We start from the raw sequence: 19,169 nt of genomic DNA, 5'->3' as shown, positions 1-19,169 counted from the left end.
CATTTATACTTATACTTAGTATAAGTATGACCACTATACTTAGAGTTAATAAACCAGTGAATATACAAGTAAAATATATAACATAATAAATATATAATGTATAATGCAATCATTTTGTGATACCTAAAATTTGTTTTTCAAGAAGCAATTTATAGATTGTATCCATTTCAAAGAAAAATAAATACAGTTAGAGAAAAATGCTATAAATAGATATGCTGCTATTCTATAAACACATTTTGTAGACTGACATTTGAACATAGCCTGTTTTCTGAGAGTCACTGGTTCAAGTCCAGCTCAGAGTTGTAATGGAGAAGAGCTGATATCATATTAATGCTGTTCAATGACCTGTGTAAAATGATTTGATAGTTCATTACATTTTCAATGAACTGACGCCTACATCACATAAACTATAATCATAAATGGTGCTAATTAAGTCTGTTGTAGCACATTTCACCTTCACGCACAGCTCTTCCAGTGCCGCCATTCCCCTTTCCATAGCTTTTGAAATGTGCCTAGTTAAGAGTTATACAATAAGGCAAGCTTGAATATTAATATCTGAAATTCATTTCTCTTTTCATAAGAAAGGCATGCTACCATTTACTTTATTATAATGTTTTGACTCTCTTACATGGATTTAACCTTTGAGGGAAAATGAATAATACAAGTATTTTTTTGTTTCTGTTTCAATATTCTCTTAATTCATTAGTATGCTTTTGTCATAAATACAACATTAAGAACAAATGGCCAGTCTGCTCTTCATACATGACTCTCACACATCACTTTTAAAGTGACTGACTTACTAAAAAGTCCATAGTTTCAGTGACTAAAGTATCTTTGGTGTTTACTCTGGAGGAATACCTCTGAGCTATAGATCATGGGAGTAGAAAACAAAAGAGAACAACACAGGAACCTTTATAAAGCATTTCCTGAAGACTCACAAACTATTAAAAAGTATTAACTTTTAATATTAAAAGTTATTATTTTTAATATTAAAAAGTATTAATATTTCAGATATTAACTCACAAACTATTCTGTNCTTAATTCATTAGTATGCTTTTGTCATAAATACAACATTAAGAACAAATGGCCAGTCTGCTCTTCATACATGACTCTCACACATCACTTTTAAAGTGACTGACTTACTAAAAAGTCCATAGTTTCAGTGACTAAAGTATCTTTGGTGTTTACTCTGGAGGAATACCTCTGAGCTATAGATCATGGGAGTAGAAAACAAAAGAGAACAACATGGAAACCTTTATAAAGCATTTCCTGAAGACTCACAAACTATTAAAAAGTATGTTTTATGACAGAATAAAAAAGGAAAAAGTGTTATATGTGATACTCTCCTAAATATAACTAATGTTGCTTAAATTACAGTATTTTTTCCTCCTAAAAATGCCCAAATCTACCATGCCAGGTATGCTGATTCTGGCCATTCTAATAGTACAGTCATTTAAATCAGAACTTATGAGCATCTAGTAAACGCTTAGTGCTGTGATTACGATAAAAATAAAAGCAAAGTTGTTCACATAAAACTTTTTAAAAATATAACTTAACAGATTCAATGTCACATATACTATATTATGATTTTACCACCATATTGGTAAGAATAAATTATGCTTCTAACATCATTTATTTGCAATGAAACACTGTAAAGTATACTGTGGCTTATGAAATATTTTCTAATTAATTTGATTCAAAGATGTTTAAGTCTTAATTGGCACAACTGTGTACAATTTATCAGTCTAATGGGATATAGGGATGATGATACATTTGGAGTAAGAACTGAAACCTATATATAATGACCCTAAGAAAACTCAGCAAGCAAATCAATATTTAATCCATCATCATCTTGCCTAACGCAAGTAGAAGAATGTCTGAGATATCAAGGTAGATATAAGGAGAAGATTTTAATAAATTAAAATGCAAATGAATGAGGATCTACCAAGTGTTAAGAAACAGGAATTGTGGGTACACCAAAGACTCAACAATACCTATTCAAGTTTTGCCTAATAGCACCAGGTGAAGAGCTAGAATCCCACCCGCTGGGTGGGAACCCTTGCTCTGCAGAGACTGGTCCATGGCAAGGTACTTATCTCTTTGAACAAATTCCCAGCTTTGTAAATCAGCAAAAATAGAAGGAGTATTGTAAGGCTCTACTAAAATACGAAATTATATAATTCTTGATACTTAGTAGGTACTCAATAAAAGGTAGTTATACTTCTTGAAATTTATAGCTACATAGTATCTTTTAACTTCTGTGTCTATCAATGTTTAGCTAGCTTGAAAGATGTGATTCCTTCACCTCAGAATAGAAAAAGAGTTTTTATTCAGAAGGGAGCTGCCTGAAGCACAGAGTCCTGCCACACCTCGCACTGTGCCCCAGCTGCTTCAGCTCTGAGCCTCCTGGAGAGGGAGCTACCCTGGGTGTGAGTGAGGGGTGAAGACCAACAGTGCAGAATGCGTGGATCTTCCTCCAAGAAACCTCCAAGAAAGTGAAGGTTTTCCTTTATTCTTTTAAGAAACCTACAATTTTTGGTACACTTGAAGAGAGAAAGACATTTCTTTATTGCCTCTGGGAATTCTGCTTTTGGGTTATTCCCATGGAAATAGGTACAATTTGGGTTATAAATATAGTCAAATCCTGCCTGACTGAATTGGGACAACACATATTATCATCAGCAGACTATTTCAGACTTTCCACTTACACTTTGTTTTTCTAAATCTATTTCTTACCCATTCCATTTTCTGCCATGGAAAACTATTATTATTATTATTATTATTATTGGCTATGTCTGTTTAATGGTAGGAGTGCTACATTTGCTTGTCTGATTTATCACGGACAAGTTTGCTCCAGGCTCCTGCTGCCCCAAGGAAGAACAAGATGGGAACAAGTAACTCGTGAGGCTCTTTCACGTTGTGTTCTCTGAGGGCCACCTGCCTATATGAATGTTGAGCAACGGAGCCTTTCATGGGAGGTTCTGAACTCTGCTCAAATGTAAGAGACCAAGCATACGAAGTCAGATGCGACCACAATCCTGCGAGCTGAAAGGTACCACCCTGGTGTGCTTTAAGAAACATCATCCAGCACCTGTACAATATTTTTTTTCTTACAGGTTAGTAGAAAACAAAGAGAGGGGGAATTCAAAATGCCTCCTGTCCTTCAAGAATCACCGAAACAATGAGCCCCCCGGGATATGCCAATCATTCCTCGAATACTTCTCTTGTGTGTTTCTTACTGCTATTGAATCGTATTCACCAATGAACACTCACATTCACACTTACACTTCCAAACCCATTAATCTAGAGAAATTAGCCTGTGTTAAAATTTGGAGGTAAAGCTCATTTTGTCTTTGTGTAAAATAGCAAAATTTAGAAAAAAATGTGAAATGTTTAAGAAGCAGGTAACCGATTTTGTAATACCCTAAAGTGGAATTATTCACAATACTTAAAATTATGTTAATTAACATGAAAAAGATTTGTAATCTACTGTTACGTGTAAAATTCAGGTTAATAAAGGGTTTGCTTAGTGGAATTGTATTTTTGTTAATGTGCTTTTGTATATGAATATATATATCATGTTTATGTATATGTCAACTATTTAAAGTGGTATTGTTTGCTCATGGAATTAAGGTGTTTTAAAGTCTTACTATTTTGGCTATGCTAAATGCATTATACACTGCCTTTGTAATAATAAAACACTCTAATTTTAAGCATCACTCCTCATCTCATAACAAATTAGAATTTAGTCCAAGAGAATGGAAAAATCTCCTGATGGAAGGTGAGCTAAAGAATGTCAAATATTCTTTTTATACTTCTTCTGTTATTCTAACTTTCAGTCTTTATTTTCTTTACTACCTTTTTAATGACTGCAATTAAAAAGCCGTGCCTTCTCCTCAAATGACAAAATAACTATCTGAATCTGACACTAAGCTAATTATTATAAAGTCAAATAAACAAATTTACCAGTTAATGACTGACATTTAAAATAATTACTCTCTGGATAATTTTAAATTGATATAATGGAAATAGAAAAAAGTCATTTGGTATTGTCTAAATATAGTCACAGAGAATTCTTTAATTATCTTTTAAAGACAATATTCCTAATTCTGATTTAGTTTCTTTAACCATGTTAAGAAATAATATATCATCTACTCATCTAATCACTAAATAGTCCACACACACACACACACCCCTACAGGCATACACATCATATCAGCTAGAATTTACTAATGATAAAATAGAAGGCAAAATTGTGGTAAAATTCTGTACATAAACTTGTTTTTTGCTTTATCTCTGCATTAAATCCAATGAATATATGCTTTTTGAAATAATACCTGCATGTACAAGGGCCGGCAGAAATAACGCCCCTTTTGAGTACAAAAAAATTTATCACAAAATTGTAAGCACGCAATTTTGTAACATAACAATATCACACTCAAGCACACCGCATGACATTTTAGGTGAAATGTCCAAGTTAAAATTATAAATTATTACACCTATGTTATTACCCTACCAACCACACTCAAGCAGGGATTTCGCCTGCCGGACTCCATATATCTCTTCCAAAATTAGCATAGAAGTCACCCCAAAGAGGGTTAAAAATTGTAGAGACTGAAAACTGAATTTAACAAAAATATTTATTAAAGTATTAATTAGACACATTTTGATCTTTCTTAAGAGAGCACATTTTCATTGTAATGTTTGCAGTAACAGTTATGAGTATTTGCAAGCTCTTCAAAGATGAATTTTTTAATGATGAACACATTTTCAGCTAAAACCACCAGTTCAATTAAATAGTACGTTTCTCAAAAGCCTCTAGCCATTTACAATTAGTGTACACAACAATTACTCTTAACAAAACCAGAATTGAGCTAAACTTTTAGTGGTTCAGACAGCAAGACACCCCACACAGCAATTTATGGTTGTGGTTTAATTTGATATTACTCATAGCCTCAACTGAAGGGAAACGAATACCGACTCATACATATTCTTCTTCACTCATGGTAGAGAGATGAGCACCAAAGTGGTAAATCAAGAAAGGATTCTGGTTTTATGGTTTAGTGATTGTCAGCAAAAGGGGTCCATTACTGAATATAAGTAGCAGTTCTGAAGGACAAACTCACAGGTGATAAGTGAAATATTTGAAGAACAGAATTATTTCTGAGTCATTTTATTATTTTTAACTGATACACTGAGTTATTCTTTTTTCTTTTATTTTAAGTATGTAACATTACAATGGTCCTGCTATTGTAGAACTTATTTCTAGATGAATATCACTTAGGAATAATCTGTTCCTGGAATCTGCTACATGTCTTCAGATGCACTAAGGTAAAGTGACTTGTCTGTATCAATTGCAGTGGGAAACAAACCCCACATTTTTTGATTTTCAACATAAAATAGAACTACCCATTCAGTCATCCATTCACTGAATAAATACTTGGTGAGCAACTACCATATGCTAGCCAACATCCTATCTGCTAGGAATAAAATGGTGGACAGGACCAAAACTATATCTCACAACTTCCTAGAGAGTAGAATTTCCTTAAACTCTTCTCTCACTTCTGAGGTGCTTTTGGCCAGCAGCTGTGAAACCTTTTTGTATAATGTGGTCCCCTTCTAATTCTTGCAAATTATGCAGATGTTGGCAAGATCAATGCAAGAACAAGAGACCTTCAGTGTGTTAATCTGGGGAGTGCAACAGGAATCTGGGGGGATAAAGGAAGGAAGAAGAGTGCATTCTGAGTGCGTGCCAAAACAACCCCCAAGTCCGCTGCCATCCTTGGATTGGAATCCATTCCCAGTTTGTGAAAAGTAAAAAGTAAAAAAAAAAAAAAAAAAAAAAGCTAGAGGAGTAACTGAACCTGTAGGGCAGGCTATTCTTGACTTAAAACAGAATCATTGTGCACTTTGCATGTCCTTGGGAAACACATTTTTTTTTTTACCTTGGTGGTTAGGAAAATGTTCACAACTCAGTAAGAATTGATGAAAACAAAGTCAGCAAGTTTTACTGATAACATACATATACACTTGGCATTTTATGAGCATATTATTTACTGGATGCAGGTAACTTATCCAGAATTGAATTAAGACAAGTAATGGGTATGAGGTAGAAATTAATATTGTTATCCATCAGCCACAGGTGTTTTTCCATAGGAAAAGTTCTCTGTCTCCCCAGCAGGAAGGTGGCCGGGAGTGCAGCCCTGGTTGAGTAGAAAATGAAACATGGTAACGATCTGACACTACCCATCTTTCCTTTTTTTCCTTTTTCCGTGTTCATTTTGGAATATTTAGAGACAAATAGGAAGACTCAGATTGTGTTTGAAAAACGTGTGACAACTTCACTGATCATCGGTGATGGCTGTGAAAGTGTAACTTCAAAATTATTCTTTAAAATATCCTTGTCATCTATGCTATAAAAAAACAGACTAAGGTGAGGCTAGTAATGGGCCATATAAAGTTGAGGCGCACTTTCGGAGGACCGGGGAGTACTCACCTGTAGTGTACTTACTGCTCTGTCCACCAGCCTCTACCTGCCGCTGAGCAACCATTTCAGGGTAAAGCTGTCTCCCTTTTGTTCCAACTTCATGACTCAACTGCATGTTTAGTTTAGGGATCTTGTTTCAATGTGTGCGGAAAACTCACATCAACTTAAACAGCCTGTTTAGTTTGTACATGCCTTATTGCCAACTGAATTCTCCAAAGTAAGGACCCATCTTTTTCACATTACTACTTTATAAAGTGCATTGAATACCTCTGAAGAGTGTCTATGGAAGGGAAACTTATACTAATGACGGGATGAAATTTTTAATATAACTAGTTTCATCTTCTTTTGGTCTCAGTGTGATTGGAGGGAAAGTTAGACAGCATTCTCTTCGTGTGCAAAAACAATTGATCATTTTAAGAAACTTGAGGGAAAAGGACATGCCTTGTCCTCTTTTGGGGTGTAGCCTTGATGCTTGAATACACATATTGGAAACACGCATAAATGGGAATGTCTCTCCTGCATCACTCTCCGTGCAGGGGCAGTAGAGAAAAGGAACAGATTTTGAATTAAACGCCTCTTCCTTCAGTGGCATCACCCCACCCTGAAGATTCCTCTCCGGTCCAAAGCGAGCAGAGAGGATTAAGAACTGTCAGCATTGTTGGCTATTTTGCTCCTTATATTCCTATTTAGTTCCTGCTATCAGAAACACCCTCAACTTATTCCTCACAGTTAAATGTTGCCCAGGAGGAATGCAACACTTTATCTGAGCACACAAAATATAAAATGACTACATTAAATAGGAGCAGCTGCTCCTGAATCTGAGCAGAATTCTCGTATCTATAAATTATAGGTACAGAAATGGAGAAGAAAGGACTCAGCAAGAGTCCTTTCCAACTTAGTTTTCTAGTATAAGCAAATCTGTGTGACAAAGAAAGGACCCCTCACCATATTTACAAAATCAGCATACATGTTAAGTGATAGCAATTTAGTTAGAAATTACGGCAAAACATCACTGTTATTGGGTTAGATATATAGACTCCATGACAGAGCATGTGATCTTTTATAAAGAGTGAGTCTCTCTTTGGATAATGAAAAATCACTGAAACATGAGTGCCAGGTCTGTCTATATTAACAGCAGAAATAGAGTCTGATTTGGTGTCTAGAATTCAAGAATTCATCTCAGGTAGTATTAGCAGTATTAATGAAAGATGTGATGGGTATCTCCCTAGCATTTCCTGCAATCAAATTAACACTTCTCAATACAAAAGAAGAATTGTAAAACCAAGAGAGGCCAAATTTTCTTTAAGGACAAAGCATCCTTTAATAGACATCCCGGACTTTACAGAGTTTAAATATTCACATATACCACACACACGAATACATGCATGTACATACACGCACACTTTAAACTTCCCTTGTATATGGCTGAACAGGTACAAGGTCATACTTACCTAACAGGAATGAAGTTAGTGATTCACAGTTTTAGTGGACAGGTCATGTTATTCCAGGTTAGAGAATGAAACACACATAGAGGGATTGAATGAGCCATAGAAATCCCCCAAGAAACACTTTCTGTCCAATAGGGTTGTTTAAAAGTCCTCAGGAAGAAGTGTTAATTTGCACTTAGAGTGTAGTATGATCTGTTCTGATTGATCTTGTGTCAACACTGCAGTTTGATTTTATTTATCTAGCTTTTGGGTTTTATTTTTGTAGCATAAAGAACAAAATTTAAAAAATGTTGTAGAAATAGTGAAGAAGTAGGAAGTTCTTTGAACCAATCCTAGAATTTGTAATATATATTTACCAAGAGGAGCCTTTTGTCATCTTCAGCAAAAATTTTTAAAAAGCCTCTTGCTAGTCTGTAATTTATAGGATTTGTAGATGAAGAGAGTCATCTAACTATGAATAAAACTATCACTAATTGACAGGAGCCCCCCAAACAGTCATATTAAAGAACCAGATCTTCATAAGGAGGTTGATGGAAGAAGTGATTTGCATGGAGAAAGTGGGCAGCGGAACACAATTTATAGAACGTATTTGCAAAGCTCCGAGTTACACTTACAAGACATGGAACTGTGTACAGAACAAAACACAACAATGATACCACTGCCCAAGTATTGAATTCTCACTTCTAGGCTTTCCTGTGAACACAATACACTTTGAGAAATGCTTTTCCAGAATGGAGAAAGGGTAAGAAGTGCAGGCAGGAAAAGGGCTGACTTTGCCCATATAGACCATGAACAAAAGAAACAGGCATCCTTGGACTTCCACATGAATTCTTGGACTCATTGGTAAAAAAATCTCATGGAATAGATCGATAGTTAGATTGGTTGATATCAGGTGACTATCCTCTAAACATTGTCTCTTTTAACTAACACGCCCCAAAAAGTGACTGAGAACTTCATTTATCTTTTGTAATCGTATTGTGAAAAACACTTGTGTTGTGGAAGACAGGGGGTTTCTAAGTTCGTCTTCTTTTAGTTCTCAAAGGATCTCCATGAAAATATTGTTGGCAGGTGAAAATTTTGATCAGGAACATGAGAAATTCAAGTCATATTGCTTTGTTTTTCAGAGTAACTTAGGAAGAAAATGAGGATACTTTAAAAACATAGATGCCACATATACATAAAATTGTGTATGCTTAGTTACGTGCATCTATGATAAACTTGCACACAGACTCTAATTCATATAGACAGACACACTTAGCCTCTTAGAATGTGAATTTTTTTTCTATTCTTAGGCAAGGGAATTGTCAGTGATGTCTGAGATCTTTGCTTTATTCCTAATTTTAAAAATCCAATGCAAACCATTAAATCTGAGAAAACCTATATTAATGTGGACAGATTGTTTTTTTATGCTCACATGAGAATGTATTTTATTGATTTAGAAAGAAAGGAAGGGAGAGAGAGAGAAACATTGATGTGAGAGAGAAACATTGATGTGAGAGAGAAACGTTGATTGGACAAACTCTTTTACCCCAAGTTGTATGTCTAAACAGTCTCTTCATGGTAACAGTGCCATATAATACATAACCTCCTCTGGCAACAAAAATTTTCTTGTCTAGCAATAATATTTCATTGAGTGAAGAACCTACCATATAAAATTGTGCTTATGAGAAAACTGCTTTTTAAATAAACATAAATTGGATAAAATATCTACTCAATTAGTTCAAGGAGTGAGTATTGAAAATCTAAACAGTTTACCTGTGATACCAGCATATTTTAAAATATCTCAGAGTTTATGTGTTTGAGTTGTTTTAGAGCTTGCATGACAGTACATGGCACAGGCTCGGGTGCCAATGTGATCATAACCCTGCCTTTGACGATCCTTTTGTTTCTGAAACAACTAAAAGCCATTCTTAGTGGTGAATAATAGCATATTAAAAATGAGATTGCAAAGTAATATAGCGTATCTTACTCAGTGGCTTACAACTCATCTCGGAGGACGATTACAAAAGAGGAACTCCGATATATTGAAAGAGGGTGAATTTGAAGGACGGCTCTCAACTAAGCACATGGTTTCTGTTCCTTAGATAAAGATCACTCTAATTTTATTCTCAGCTTACATATAAGGATATTCTTTTTGGATCATAAATTTAGAAAGAACAGTGAAGGCATATAGTATTAGAGAATGAGAGGAATGGTGATGGGTTTCCTAAGGGGGGTTGAATTACACAAATCTGAAGAAAAGCTTAAAAACCAAGTTTGATGCATACGTACTGAGCAGTGCATCTGTACCATTTGAATATGAACAATATATGCAAATATTTCTGAAAATATTAAGAAGCATTATCTCGTTGTGTCAACACTGATGTCCTGATAAGCTGGAGGAAAATGTTCCAAGCCTCTAGTGCTTTGAAAAATGTAATATGTAACTACCTGCTCTACTCTGCTAGAATCAGAACCATTATAATGATCTCAAAAAAAAAAAACCAGAGAAACTACCCAGTTGGAATAAGCATGTGTAAGATTTTATATCTCTTTTCTACTGTGTAGATTGGTTTTTGTTCTGAACAGGCAAACTGCATGGAATTTATTTTTAAAAAAACAACAACTCTATATCTACCTATTACTTCAGACAGTCACTGTGACTTTGAGCCTAATATTGAAACAAAAATCACTCCCACATCTCAGTTATAATCACTACTTGCCCTGTGGCTTTTATTATTTTCTTCAAAAACATTACCAAATAACCAATCTCAGTTATTTGTACACTGGGGTATTATCCCTGTCTACAAATGTAAGCTTCTCTATAGAAAAAGCTTCTGTAGATTTATGTAGCATCATAACAATGAGTAAAATACTGATTTATTATACTATATATTCGTATATAGTATATTAGTACATATATATTAGTATATATTAGTATTTTATTACGTGTAGTATAATAATGAGTTACACTTAGAAAAACATAGTTACTTTTAAAGAGACAAAATTTCAAATACTATGTTCCAAATGTGGACACAGCAATCCAGAAAGTAACAACCCAAAAATCATAGCAATGTTTTGTTAAAGGTAATAAAGTAAATATTTGTAAGTCTGCTTGATTCAAAGATTCAATGCATGTACCCACAAAGTCCTTCTATTTTTTATCAGGGGCAAATATGGAAAGGTGAATTCAGAATGAAATGTTTACAAAAAGCAACTTACTATACATTACAATTTAGCCTGTACATTAAAATTAAGGACAGTAAATGACCTTTGGGTTGAAGATTATATATATATACATACACACACATACATATATACAATGTTTTCTAAAGTTTATATTTAGGATCTTAAAATACAGAAATATATTACCCTATGTACATAATGTTTAAAATGATGGGCCAATTGCTAGTCTAGAATAAATTATTTTCAATAAAATTATTGTTTCAACAAATGTTTTAAATGTGTATACTTAATAAAAAGGGGAAAAAGTACAATTAAATATTTGAAAGAAAATTTATTCTCCCTGGAATATATATTTGAACACAAATGCTAATACCAATGTAAACTGCCAACTTTCTTTCATAGTGATACATCAATATTGTTCATTAATTGTAACAGATATACTAAATTATGCAAGACAGTCATAGGAGAAACTGTTCAAAAAGAGAATATGTATATGGAAACTTTGTATATCATGTATACTTTTGTGTAAACCTAAAACTGCTCTAAAAGTAAAGTGTATTTTTATAATTCTGAAGATTAAATAGGAGAGCAAGTAGACAAATATTTTTTTAGTCAAAATGAAGAGAATTTCAGGCCATTTTCATGGAATTTAAAGGATAACAGCACAGGTTTACATTATGTTGCATTTTACTTCTATTTAGTGTGTTTGTGTGTGTACATGACAGCAATACTCACATACCATCATTCTTATATTTAGCCCTGAGAGGTTCTATATTTCTTTAACCATATGCATTTCAAAAATATTTCTGCATGTCTAAATTTGTAAGTTTTGGTCTGCAATTGTCCTTTGTTCCTTTTCAGAAAAATTAAAACATAACCTTTTAAGGGTTCTCCATTATATAGACATTTTAACTTGTAGTTTCCAATGATGTAAACTAATTTTGACAGTTCTAGGGACATATTTTAAAGAGTTAACTTCATAAAGATGAAATGAAATGGCACTCATATCAGAAAATAATTCTGATCTAGTCCATGCCCTCGCCTGACTAATGGGGAAAGAAAGATAGTGGTACTTCGGGAATTAAAAAATTATTGTACCTTTCTTGGCATATATCATAGAGCTCAGTGTCTATGGAAGGCATCTTATCTTAGGTTTCACAGGCTGAAAAAGCACAGACAGAATGCAGTTCAGTTGTCTTATTTGATCACTAACTTTTCATCAATATGAAACTCTTGGAGATTTTCATTGGAACTGCAGCTTGGATGATAACTGATCAAATATGGCAGCTAACCAACCAACTTTAGTTCCTGGGAAACTCTGAGAGAAGAACATTCTTTCAGTGCAAGAGCATGGCCATTTGACTCTCACATGGGCATAATCTGTCCTCAATGTCTTCAGAGCAACATTGTTAAAACAAAAAGTACCACTGGAGTGTTTCTGGTGAAAGAAGAAATTGAAAATTAGCAGCCGCAGATTAAACCTATTTTAGTGATATACATCAAAAATCTTCCAACGTCTTCTAGTCACCAATTTCACGATTAGGCCTCAAACTGCATGCAAGAGGTGTACATCACAAAAGAGTAAAAGGACAACTATCTGAATTATGAATCCTCATAAAACAGACACATCTGAAACTATACCATTAGAAGAATTTGTCAACGTGCAAAATGTGTGCCAAGATAGAATGGATTTAACAGATTCTCTAGAGCTCCTTACTCAGCTATTTAACAAAAACTGTTAATTCTAGATAAATACTTTCTATCTGACAGTCTTGGATGCTAAGAGGATTTTGTCGATCCACTATAGTGCAGCCTCTCCATTACTAAGGCTTACAATCTAGTAAATCATTCGGATCAGACCGAGTGGTTATAAACGTGTTAGATATCATGAAGGAGAAAGTTGGAGGCGGTAGGAATGCAACAGAAGGATCCAACACACCAGGGGAGACTTTCAGGAAGGGATATGGTAGTTCACGCCTGGCTACATGGGTGATACTGGGAAGCTGTAATTTATAGTCCTATGATCTGATAATCCCATGCAAAAATATGAAATAATAACTCTTCAGAAGTAGTATCCTGCAGTTTTCCTATTTTCTTCTGTTAAAGGCAAACTCTATAACCCCTAAATAGTGTTAACATTAATATTCTAGAAGATATTGAAGCAGATTTTTCAATGTTTTTGAGGATCTCTTCATTTTTACTGCTTCCACTTAAATACATTAAGATGTAGTGATGTTTATTTTTTCAGGGTTTAATTATTATGTGCCTAAAATGGTGGGCACTTTGCAATGGCTTCTTGTTCATGTCAGGTATTTTTTGGGGGTGGGGCAGCTTGTATTTTAGCTTGTTATCTGAAATTATAATCAAAATCATAAATAAAGAAAATAATGACAAATCCAAGGAAGATGCAGAAATTCTTTCAAATCAGAAATCACTTCTTATTTGACTTGATATATCTAGTGTCTAGTATAACTCTTAGACCAGTCACACACCCAACTACCTATTCAATGAAAATATTTGACAATATACATAATCATAAAATTTATGTTCATTATTGACAGTGTCAGAAAAAAAGAATTACCATGATTGTTTTAAACATTAAAAGGAAAAACGAATCTGTTGACAAAATAGTACCGAAAATTTAACTGAGTTGACAGATGGGGAAAAAAGTAGATAAACTGTGTTTTTTAACAATTAAAAATAATATATACATGTAAGTGAAATTGACTCTATAGCGGTCTTGGTTGTCTCAACAAATATTTTCACCATTTTCATCATGAGAGCCATTCAACAAGCTGCGTCCTGCCCACAGGTCTTCCTCCCTGGAACCTCAGGGAACTCTGTCACAAATGACCTTTGCATTATGAATGAAAATACAGAATCACAGCCTGAACCTCAACAGTCAAAACCAGTTCAGCCCATTGAGTAACCCCTGACAAATGATGGAAAACCAGTTTCATAATCATAAATTTAAATGATAATAATAATAATAATACATTAAATAACTTTATAAAATAAAAACTAAATGTCTTCAAGCATCTCTTTATTTTCAAAATGTTAATAATTTTAGATAATAAAGTTCTAAATCTTAAATAATCTGTTCAATGCTGTGAGAGACTGGAATAAGGCACTTTTGGATAAAATATTTATTCCCACAATCTTCTTAATATGCCTTCTCTTTATATCAAGTTAGCCTTTTAAAATATTTAGTTTAAGTGATGTAAAAATTATAATTTGCTTGAAAATACAAGCCATTCTGAGGATAAAGTGATTGATCAAGGGAATATGTATTTATGATAAACATTAATAAAGGTAAATAGTGCTCAGAAACAAAATGAAAATCCTTAAATAATTACATCCAAAATTATTTATTATATAAGGCTTTGGTTTGGATGAAGAATTTACTATAATGTCAACTTGTAGATACATTTTGACACTGAAGGATTGATGGCTTTTTCTGGAATCAAAAAATATCCTAAAATGTATTTACTCTTAATAGTGTTTAATTTCATATTGCAATGATTAATCAGAGCGAATGACTTTATTTTCTGCTGTTTTGACTACAAGAAATAATCTCTTCTGTTTTTATCCTATTATAAGGATCGTTACAAAAATGAGAAACAATTAACACCGGGTTTAATGCCTGAATGCCATAGAGCTAAAGTAATTGCACTCAAGGTCTGCTAACTTTTTAATCAGGCATTTGGTTGCAAGCTGCTCGCAATTGATTCTGAGAGAACTAACAGTATCTAAGGAGGAAAGCAGGTGCGCCAGGAAAGCAGGCATGTTGGCAAAACAAATAAAAGATTTTTAAAGGAAAAGGAAAAAAAAGTAAAACCAAAGCTAAATGCTTGCAAGCAGGCCATTTACTTGGCTGAGCCTGTCACTGAACAAAGCCAGTTGTGCGCACAAGCATGGTGATGGAAGTGTCACTGACCTACTACTGGTTCCAAAGGGTGGGGTTACAGCATAGAGGTGAGGAGCCCTGTCCCTCTCAGTGTGAGCGTATTGAGTTAATTAACAGAAAAGGCTTGAAATCTCCATATTCAGTAGAGCTAAGACACCATCAGAGGTTTCTGGAATTACACTCTAATTAGAAAAATCCCTGCTTCTTTGCATTCAGGCTACTTTTTGACAAACACATTTTGTTAGGCGCTCTGTTCTCTCCTAAAAGCAAAAAAACATCTTCACGTTTCCTCTGAAAGCTGGTGGTGTTTTTCCTTTCCTTTTTTTAAGAAGTGAGGCTCTCTTGCTGAGGAAGTGGCTGTAGGCCTGCTGCACACACCGGAGGTACACGTCCTGCCTAAGAGCACTGGACGGAGGAGGGCACATTTAAAAAATCCCCTCCTCCATAGACCCTTGAGAGAGGACCCTCTAAATTAATAATCCTATAAAAGTGTTTTCTACAAACAGGAGAATAATCTGCCCAAAACCAGGTGAATATTTATACAATTCCAAGTTAGAGATTTCTTACGATGGTTAGTTACACCATAGATCTCCCTCTACACAGAGAGAAAAAACAAACAAACAAAAAAACAAATGACAGATTTGGCCATGTACCTGGTGAATTCCAAGGCAGTTTCTGTTGCTTTCTTGAATACCCAAAAGGGAAGCAAGAGCATCTGAACACTTAAAGGAGAGCATAGAGCAGAACTGTTGGGGACTGCTCTGCCTGGTTTCGGGAATTGTAACTACCCCCCATGGGCGAAGGATGAGTGAGCGACCTCCAGAATGCAAGCCACAAGAGACAAAGCTTGTCTCTGGTAGCAAACACTGCCTCAGCTTACTCTCCCGCTCTCAAAGATGGTCGGTTAGTCCATGACAGGTAAGACTCCTCACAGAGAGGGGCAACCTAAGCCAGACATGATCACTTGGGCCATCATGGNATTCCAAGTTAGAGATTTCTTACGATGGTTAGTTACACCATAGATCTCCCTCTACACAGAGAGAAAAAAAAAAAATGACAGATTTGGCCATGTACCTGGTGAATTCCAAGGCAGTTTCTGTTGCTTTCTTGAATACCCAAAAGGGAAGCAAGAGCATCTGAACACTAAAAGGAGAGTATAGAGCAGAACTGTGGGGACTGCTCTGCCTGGTTTCGGGAATTGTAACTACCCCCCATGGGCGATGGATGAGTGAGCGACCTCCAGAATGCAAGCCACAAGAGACAAAGCTTGTCTCTGGTAGCAAACACTGCCTCAGCTTACTCTCCCGCCCTCAAAGATGGTCGGTTAGTCCATGACAGGTAAGACTCCTCACAGAGAGGGGCAACCTAAGCCAGACATGATCACTTGGGCCATCATGGAAGGACTTGGGGGGCTTCGACAAAGAGGAAGGGATGGACCCTCACCCCCCCCCCAACTATTCTGACATAGCTTGAGTCCCCATGTCCTCTGGGAGAAGCGCTTCCTGGCTCTAATCCACTTAAGCCTGAAAACCTGTGATGGGGAAGCAGTGCAGCTCCTTACCTTGCTAGAGCAGTATACGGGGTAAATCTGGCATAAGAAAGAATTCCTAAAAATCCTGTGAAACTTGCTTTGCTAAGAGTGCTTTCATTCATATGTTAAGGGTCCAAGCAGGAAATGAGTATGTCTCCCAAAGTTTCTGCAATCCTCTTTCCTGACAGACACTGACTCAGTCTAAGCCCTCAGATTTCTTTGAAATACTATCTACTGTTTGATCCTTACCACCTGTATTCCTTTGTACTACAACCCAATAAAAGCCCCTGGAGGAAGGGGCTCCTGGCCGTTTTCCTACGAGAAATTGGCCACCTCTCCTCCCCAAGCATATCATGTCTTGGTAGTGTTACTTTCATCTGTGGCGGATAGAGGGACTTGCGGGGCAAAGTCGACCTCACACAGAACTACCTCTTGCTCCAGAGGAGCAAGTCAACAGAGGACTAAGAAATAAAAAACAACAGAAAGGAACTTCTGCAAGCAAAGTCCTATGTGCATTTTAATTACACTCCTGTGCCTGGGCCACCTACATTAGAATTCGTTAGGCTGTCTCAGTGCCCAGACTAAAGTACACAGAGATCAATGGACCTAAAACGTGATAGCCATTTACATGAGCTTCTACTCCAGCTTCAGACAAGCTGCGGAACACTCAGCTCATCTGTGTGGATCATTTTAGCTTCCAATGAGAACTCCCTCAGCCTCTTCTAACCACAAACATCTCTCCCTGAGTTGCCACAGCATCTGCTGTTTTTAGGCAAAGGGCTAATACAAATGAAAGGAAGGCACCTGGCATCTGTCCACCTGCACATAAAGTCCCTTAATCATATGGGACTCACATGGCTATTATCCCGAGCAGTTCCAGGAAGGATGCCAAGTAGGAGAGCAGAGAGATTGGCAGGCAAGGAGCCTCTGGGTGGCTCAGAATACATCACAAGAATGGCTGTTGCCAGATTAACAACTATGAACTTTCTGACTCTATGTATAACTTGAAACAAAATTCTCATTCTCAGTGCAGCATTTTACAGCAATTTGAAATCTGGTATTGAATTAATTCTTTGGAATTCAATGGATCTGAATGATGTGTGTATGAATGAATATATATATGTGTGTATTACATTCCAAAAACTTGTGAAAATACCTGCAATGATACTTCCTTCTAACAGTGGAACAGGAAAAGGCATCACAAACCCATGGACTCACTTGAGAGTGAGAAGTAACACCACTTACATGGATGAGCTGTCCATACTGATGTCTATTATGAGCCTAATGTTACTTCCAGTGCCTCCGTGTCAAGGAAATCGATGAGAAAACCTTGCCTCTTCTAGAGTCTGAATGCTTGCATCTCTTTTTGTTGCGAAGTCCTTGTTTTGTCAAGTTAGTTATAACCATCGGATACGTTTGGGGAAATAACATCATCGGATAACTTGGTTGGTTGACCTGTCTTTAATTTGCAAGTATTTCTGACATCTATTCTAACTTCCCAAGTTGAAATAAAAAAATAATTTTAGTTTAAGAGGTGCATATAATTTTCACAGTTTATTTAGTCATTTGCCCCAGGCCACTGCTTAAACTATATATAGAATAAGCAATTCTTAAGAGCATTGTTTAGTCATGATCCTTTATTAACTAATTTACTTTTTATGTCCATGTCTTTGATGTCACACATGAATGCAGGTACGTACATATAGTTATCAATTTCATCTTTTCATACTATTAAACGAGTTATTTCAAAATTTATAACACTAAAATTATTAATTATCATGAACAAAATTTAAATACCATTTGTTTATTCATGATATTTTTTACAAATGAATACATACATTCTAGATCCAAGATGTTTCCATAATCAATGTGCTAAGAAAATATTGTTATAATTTAATTAATAACATTACTTTCTTAGCAGTACATAAAATAATAATACTCTGTACTTTGTAATCTATGGCTTCTCAGATCTGATGAAATATTGCATTAGTAGCCAAGAGGAGAAAAAAATAAAACAAACTTATTTCAGCATGTATTGTTTTCTGACCACTATCCTACCTGCTTTGTACGAATGCTCACGTCCAACGTGGACGTAAGAAGGAGCATCCCTTTTCTGCAAAGGAGGAAATAGGTTTAAACAGGTTCATTAATTACCTTGCCTCAAGTCATACCTGCTACGTGTAAGGGTCAAATCAGTTGCTTGTTATTATTTGCATATACTATCTATATTTGCAACAAACAAAAAACACACACACACACACATCCTATCCCCAATGATGGGAAAAGTGACTAAAATTTTTAAAAAATGAAAAAATAGAGATAGCCAAATCAACAATAAATCGCCTACTCTTCCACTACTTTATAAGCATCATGAAAACGGAGTCATGTTCGTTTCACTGTCAGATGCATCCCTAGCCTTAGAATGCCTTCAATAAGTATCGAACGAGTCACAGAATTTCAGCCTCAAAGGCTTATTTTGTTCATGCACTAGTCATCCACTAAGTGGTATAACATCATCAGACTCAACAGACTCAATTATAAGTCTCTCAAGTTTACATCCCTGGAGGAGGACCACTGTTCCAAGTCATTCCAGAATGACTTACGGAAAAATAATGGCGCTAAAACAGACCC

Source organism: Sturnira hondurensis, unplaced genomic scaffold (genome assembly GCF_014824575.4).
Source record: "Sturnira hondurensis isolate 20B ecotype Veracruz unplaced genomic scaffold, ASM1482457v3 Scaffold0000880, whole genome shotgun sequence".
NCBI classification, from domain to species: Eukaryota; Metazoa; Chordata; class Mammalia; order Chiroptera; family Phyllostomidae; genus Sturnira; species Sturnira hondurensis.
This window is presented reverse-complemented; position numbering follows the sequence as displayed.